Source organism: Epargyreus clarus, unplaced genomic scaffold, assembly GCF_041222505.1.
Source record: "Epargyreus clarus isolate Ecla_fem2 unplaced genomic scaffold, WU_Ecla_fem_2.2 ptg000017l, whole genome shotgun sequence".
NCBI lineage: Eukaryota > Metazoa > Arthropoda > Insecta > Lepidoptera > Hesperiidae > Epargyreus > Epargyreus clarus.
In genome coordinates, this window is record NW_027332225.1 from 8012647 (window position 1) to 8020015 (window position 7369).

At 33.8% G+C, this 7369-nt stretch overlaps 1 protein-coding gene across 1 annotated transcript in view; it reads right to left on the reverse strand.

The window, feature by feature from the left end:
- The window catches only part of LOC140749063 (elongation factor-like GTPase 1), a 182390-nt gene that overhangs the window by 20667 nt on the left and 154354 nt on the right, over positions 1 to 7369 (reverse strand). The window lies entirely within an intron of this gene.

Below are 7369 nucleotides of genomic sequence, written 5' to 3' on the forward strand. Positions count from 1 at the left end.
ATAATAATTTATTATTTAGTGGTGGAATGTGTTTAAATGACTCCATTTTTTACTCAATGAAATATCATTGTTTCACGTATTTAATTATCGTCGCCAATTAGTTAATTTAAAATTCATTATTTTATATCAATTCTGTTTGCAAACAAATTCGTAGACTTAGAACTGATACATAGATTTATAATTAAGATACATTTTATATTAAACGTGATAGTACCATGGACCTTTCAGTACGACAATCTGATACTGTATTATTTATTTTAAATTTTTCTATAAGCCATATATTCATATACTTTCACAGCGCTTACGTTAAACCAACAACGACCCTACTTTTCTAATTCTCCATCCCATTCTTCGCTCCACAATCAAACCGGATATTGTATTTCCAAGTATAGAACAAAAAGGTTATAATACAAGGAAATAAGTGTTTCTTAGACACAATAGAGTGCGCGTGCCAAGGTATTCGTCCTTTCCACGCAAAAAACGCAGACCACTTCAGTCGTGGAGTACTCCTGCCATTGCTTTGTTTAGGACACTATCGATACAATGCACCACTCAACTTTTGAGTGCAGACCCTTTCTTATCGCCCTTTGGACGCACCCTTGTTTATTACGAATAGCGATGTTCAATCTTTTTGGCATGCAATTGGTTTTCTATTTTCTATAAAACAACCTACTTAACTAACATAACATTTGGCCTTTTTGTAGTTCGCAATAATTCGCAAAATAATATTATAATTTTACTAGCCGGCAAACGTTGTGTTGCCATATAAATAAAAAAATGTTATGGGTATGAAAAATAGATAGTAGCCGATTCTCAGACCTTCTGAATATGCATATAAAATTTGGTGAAAATCGGTAAAGCCGTTTCGGAGAAGTACGGTAACTAACATTGTGACACGAGAAACATTTTAAAAGCTTGTAGAGCGTAAGTTATTCAAATTCGTGTACATTCCCCCGTTCCATATTTTTTTTATTACAAGTTTTTTAAATATTTTTTGTAAAAGAAAACGACATAAAAATCTCATACGTTGATGAACAATTTAACAATGATGATATTGTTGATGAACAACTAATCCTTTGATATAGGTATTCTGTGCTTCAATCACTATTTGGGAACCGCTGTCCTCAAGTGTCAGTCGAGACTTCCTCCAAAGCTCCTTGTAACTATAAACCACGCATCGACATTCCACCGTTTTATTACTTTTTAATGTACCAAGGAGGAATAATAAAGCGTTAAGCCTATACCTATATCTGATAAAGATATGTGACGATTTCAAATCACCGAATCTATTTTGATAATGCTTATTTATTGTTCATGAGGAAAAATAAATAAAATATAGTACCTACCTACTAAATTATCCTACTACTTCTCTAAATAATCGTAGTAGAATATAACTACTTTACATAATAGTTTGCAGTTTGGAAAATGTTATAAATACATTGCCGTTATAAATTTATCGCTTTTTAGGGTTCCGTATCCAAAGGGTAAAAATAGAGCCCTTATGAAAAGCCTCCACTGTCTCTATATCCTGAGCCGTCTTAGACAGACACTTGAATTTTTTACAGAGTATAGGTATATAAGGGTGGCCGCTATAACAACAAATACGAAAACGCTATTTTTTGACATTTATCTATTAAATCTTAATAGATAAACAGTTCATTTTTTTACAATTCATTCACTTCTATGGCTGCTATGATAATAAATACTAAAATAAAAAGAAAAAAAAAAAACAAATGAAAATTTGGTAGTACGGAACCCGAGTGCAAGTTCTTTTCGTGCTTGGCTAATTATTTGGCACTCAATTAATCATTCGTTAAAATAGGAATCCACGTGAAAGCCAAGACATAAATAACATTTGGTTCCACTGCACTCCGACCGAAACAAAATAGAAATGAATCTACGAGTCAAAGCATTAAAACCATTAGCAATTAAGTAGATAAAACCCATTTATACGATTAAAATAGAGCCCTTTGGCCATTGAAATACTACCATCAATCAAAACTGAACATTCCTATAGCTGAGTGGTTTAAAGGTTAATGTGGCGTATTTCTGTAACTATAATAAATCAATGAATTTACAATTTAGTAAGCGATAGATACAGTAGAATTTAATGTCGATTGGCTGTGGCACCATCGTCACAATTATTTTTACTCACACTTATAATACATAACAGAGTAAAGCAAGTTAAGTTAGTTACGTGTCAGCAGAAACACAAAATTACCTTAAATAGTTGCATTTTATGCCCGCTATTAATAATCAATCTCCCAATTTCTTCCTATCAAACCGTAATTTGACAATTTCTAGTAGGCAACAATTATCAATCATCGATCTTTATTTGGGGCTGATAATGGACCATTTACCGCCAAGATCGTATGCTTGTTTGCTACTAAAAGATCTTAAACAAACATAAAGGTGGTAGAACCCTTTGTGGTTCGACTCCGGCGGCACCACCGCCACACCTATTTCTGCCTAATAACAGCAGTGTTAGGCGCTGCTGTGTTCCGTTATGAAGGGTGTGGTAAGGGAGACAGACTTTTCCGAGGCGTCCAACTTAGTCCTCAAGGGTAGCGGCGCATCTGTGGCCGACCTCAGGTAGGAATATCTAATCCTATCTGGGGTTGATTACAGATGTCCATGGGCGGCAGTAGCCACTTACTATCAGATGGACTGCATGCTCGTCTGCTACTCCTATATTATAAAGAAAGCTAGTAACATAACATTTACCGTCAAGATCGCATGCTTGTTTGCTACTAAAAGACTTAAAAAAACTATAAACGATCCACAGTTTGGGTCAATTGGCGATCGTCGTCGATGTTCCCTGGCGACGGCCGGTTGCTACTAAAAGACTTAAAAAAACTTTGTTAACGTCTTCTATTAATTTAAAAATACATGACCTTTATTGTTTTATTCGCGCGTTAGACCTTAGACTGTTTTATTGTCACACTATTTCATACATTTTTATTTTAGTAATTTTAATAATTTATGAATGCCCATAAAGGATCCGCTGGCGCCTGTAAACCGGTATATTATTATATTATAGTATTAAGGCAATAACCTTGAATTTTGAATACCTACGTAACAACTTGCTAATGATGTCGAGGCTTATATTACTACTTTTACCTTAAATTAATGTTTAAAATTGCGTTTTTGTACATATTGTACTACATAAATGTTATTTTTTGTACATACGACCTAGAAGGTTACAAATTGGCAAAGAAAAAAATGTTTTCGACTATGTACCTATTTATTTGAAAGTATTTCTTGTTATTATTATAGGTATGGGTACCTTAGATATTAGAATTGAAGGAAGGGTAAATTATAGGTTTATATTTTTTATGTTTTCTCTAAGGATGGTAACACACGAGCGACGCGTGTGCTAATAAACGATTCACAGTTTGGGTCAATTGACAATCGTCGTCGATTTTCCCTGGCGACGGCCGGTAGCATTAGGCGTGGCCTGTCGCACATGTATAAGCTCCCTTACTCGCCTAAGGAAGTATAACTTTCAAAACCAACAGTATCTAAGTGTCTGTCAGCTAATCACGTGTCCCAGATAATCCATAATCCAATAAAACTTAAGCGATGCTTTCCTGAAGCTCTATTAAGGAACACGAAACGACCTGAACGGCCATAACGCTCAAGTTTTACTATCCGAGATGCAATCGGGGTATTTTATTGCCGACTAGTATTTACACGCGATGATGTCCACGTTGAAGCGTATGGTGATTTTTGATCCTATATTCTCTTACGGTTTTCGGAAGAGATACCAATTTATCGAGGTATATGTTAAGGAATGTGAGGAAATCAACGAAAAAGTGCGACGAGTGTTTTACCTACTTAATTTTTTTATTCGTAGCGTTCAGATATTTTTGTTGAAACTTGATTTTTTTGGAGTACAAATACAGAACTATTTTCTATTAAGTTCATCTATCATTAAAATCTATTTTACTGATGAAGGATAAGTAAGTTAAACAATTTTTTAAAAGTATTTTTTACGGTTTGTTAAAGTGCAAATAATATTCTTATATGACCATAGAAAATGACAGTTCATTTGAAATCAGAGACAGGGTGGAACATTTCAATTTAAATGTAAATTAATCAAGGTAAAATACGATTCAATTGAATTGAATTCATTCAATATATTTCGTTTGATAACAGCGTGTCCAATATGAGCGCCGACTTCAGAAATATGTACTAAACCAACATTTATTTTAATTATTTTTTACTTTGTAGTGACATAGAAGTCGGTTTTATTTTTTTGTTAAAATTTTTTTTTCACCCTTTTTAGTGATGATATGCTAACGTATGTATTAATATTATGTAAAATTGTATAAATGTGATCATGAATAAACGTAAGGTCTGAATAGATACGGATTGGACCCACCCGCTCGCAGGGCGCTGCCGCGCCCTTCTCGCTTAGTTTTATATTGTCTTATATGTTCCAACCTAACCTAACCAATTCAATACGAAACACTATAGGCGAAGCTTTATGAGATACTAATTATTGGCTAGGTTAGGTAGGAACAGATAAGTAAATAAATCAAACTAGGTGGTAAAACTCTGCGAGTGAACCGGTGCAATTTACCTTAATTCAATAGTTAAGAAAAGAAAAAGGAGTTGATGTCAAATTTTTCATCATATATCTCTGTCTAGCTACTTCATTACAACAAATGTCTAATCTATATAGTTTACATGGGAGGAACCTCTGCATCATCAGGATTGAAGAATTGAAGGTCATATCTTCCATCATATGTCTCTACTCAAAGACCTTATCATATATTCGTAAGCTCCAAATGCCTAAGTTGTATGGTTGAGGCAGGAGGCACTTCTGCATTATCAGAGTTGAAGAGTAGAAGGTCAAATTTTCCATCATACATCTCTACCTATCAACCTTATTGAATATTCATAAGCATCAAATGCCTAACTTGTATGGCTGAGGCAGGAGGCACCTCTGCATTATCAGAGTTGAAGAGTGGAAGGTCAAATTTTCCATCATATATCTCAACTTATCGACTTTATTAAATATCCATAAGTTCCAAATGCCTAACTTGTATGGTTGAGGCAGGAGGCACTTCTGCATTACCAGGGTTGAAGAGTTGAAGGTCAAATTTTCCATCATATCATGATAACCTAGACACTCAATGTTCATTTTAAGTTTCATGAGAATTGAGTGGGCAGAAGGTAAGTTGTCATAAAATATGTAAAAAGCAGGGGTAGTGATGATGAGTTCCACCCCATAACTTAAATTCTAATCATCAGAGCGTACTAATGTTAAGGTAGGAAAGTACCGCAACGAAACACCCTTTCATATGAAAAAAAGAAAATTAAAATTGGTTAAGAAATACTCGACTTATTCAAGTTTATATGAAATCGGGTTTTTCCAATTTTCCGGGAAAACTGGCGGAAATTTTCAAATTTCCTCGAAATGGGACCCCCTGTGAAACTAGCCGCATACAATGGTGTATGAATCATTTCGATCGGTCGCGGCATCGCGAAAAAATCGCCGAACAAACATAAAAAAAAAAAAAAAAAAAAAAAAAAAAAAAATATACGGTCGAATTGAGTAACCTCCTCCTTTTTCGAAGTCGGTTAAAAATACGATTCAATTGAATCCATGATGATTTTAAATTACCTCTGTATAATGAATGCTGAGAAAAGTAGGACAAAAAATATAATTATGTATTGATTTTGAAATATTCTACAAATTTATAGATACTGAATAGGTATTAGGTACCCTATTTTCTTCAAATAGGTACCTGCATTTCAACGACCAGACACAACTCCTTACAATTTAATATTGCAGACAAGATACGTACAAAAAAAATATAAAGACGACTGACCACGTGCCAACGCACCTACATATACAAGCTATATCTCTACAGGCAACATTTCCCGATAGCCATATAACTCGATACAAACAACACATGTATAACTACGCAGGTAGGCATGTATAGTACTATGTCGACTGTCCGTTCATTCATAAGAAGCAGTTCATTCATGCCAGTGCGAGGCCGGTGAATGGGAGCGAGCGAGACAGAAGGCAAGTAAGGTCGCGTTACATTGACAATAGCATCTTTTCGTATTCGCATTCGCACGAACGATCGTTTAGAATTGTGTTCTAAGAAACGCCGAACAATATTGTTTTGTTTTAAAACAATCGAACGGAATCGGTAGCGGGCTTCTTTGTTTCATTCGAGTGGCCACTTCAAGTGTAAAGGAGGATTAAGGATTATTCTATGGTAACTAAAGGGTAGTCTTAAGCTTAATAAGGTTTCTCGAGCCACGTATAACTTTGTTAACTCGCAACTATCTGCAAGATTAATGTCATAATGCTTATTACAATGATGACCTACATTTAGTATAAGCTTAACTGGATACTTATCTACCAGTACATGTACCATTCGTTTACGTAAGGGATTATAAGTACTAGTATCAGTGGATTACTATTACAATATAAGTAATGACATTTCCGATATCTACCCCTTATCGACATATGCATAACAATTTGAAAGTCAGGCAGTAAACATAAAAAAGATTCATATTATATTCATTTTTCCAAATGTATCTACATATAAAACTTACATACACATAACACAACGTTAAGAAAATATTTAATAATACGGACAATTAATCCACCACACGAAAACTAGAAGCATAATTTTAACATTTAATTAATCAAATATTGATTCATGTATCTACAGTTTTAAATGTGTCAATTTTCGTTGCGAACTTAAACTTACTTAAATGTAACTTAAACTTAAGCTTAACTTATCGAGTATGAGGACGTGCCCTTACACACCGGAGCAACAAGATTGTGTAAAAAAACATCGTCGGTAGGAAGTCAACCCGAGCGCGACCCAACAATCTTGATTCTTGTAAGATTTATCTTGTATATTTAGTAGGTATCGATTTTATAACATTCAATATTTACTCTAACACACTAATTTATTCGTGGTTTCATATGCGGTTAAGAATTTAACATATAACTTGAATTAATCACAAATAATTTGGTTTTTTCATACCAAACTTTAGATAGTTTTAGATTGATTTAATAGGTTTTAAGATTGATTTTATATTTATTTCTTTTCGAAACTATTGGAAAACAATATTCGATTTGCAATGACTTTATAATTAGTACAAAATTTGAATTGTAACATGGTGAGTAGTAGGTACACATATGGCAATATTGCGTTATGCTCTTTTCTCTAAATATAAGAATACTAAACAATATATACAACGAATATAAGAATATTTTAACGAATACAGCACTCCTAAACCGGTAACCACTAAATCCTTTATAGCATTAAAGTTGCGAACATTTGAATACATAAAATTTTAGTACTACAGTGCTTACTAAAATATTTATATT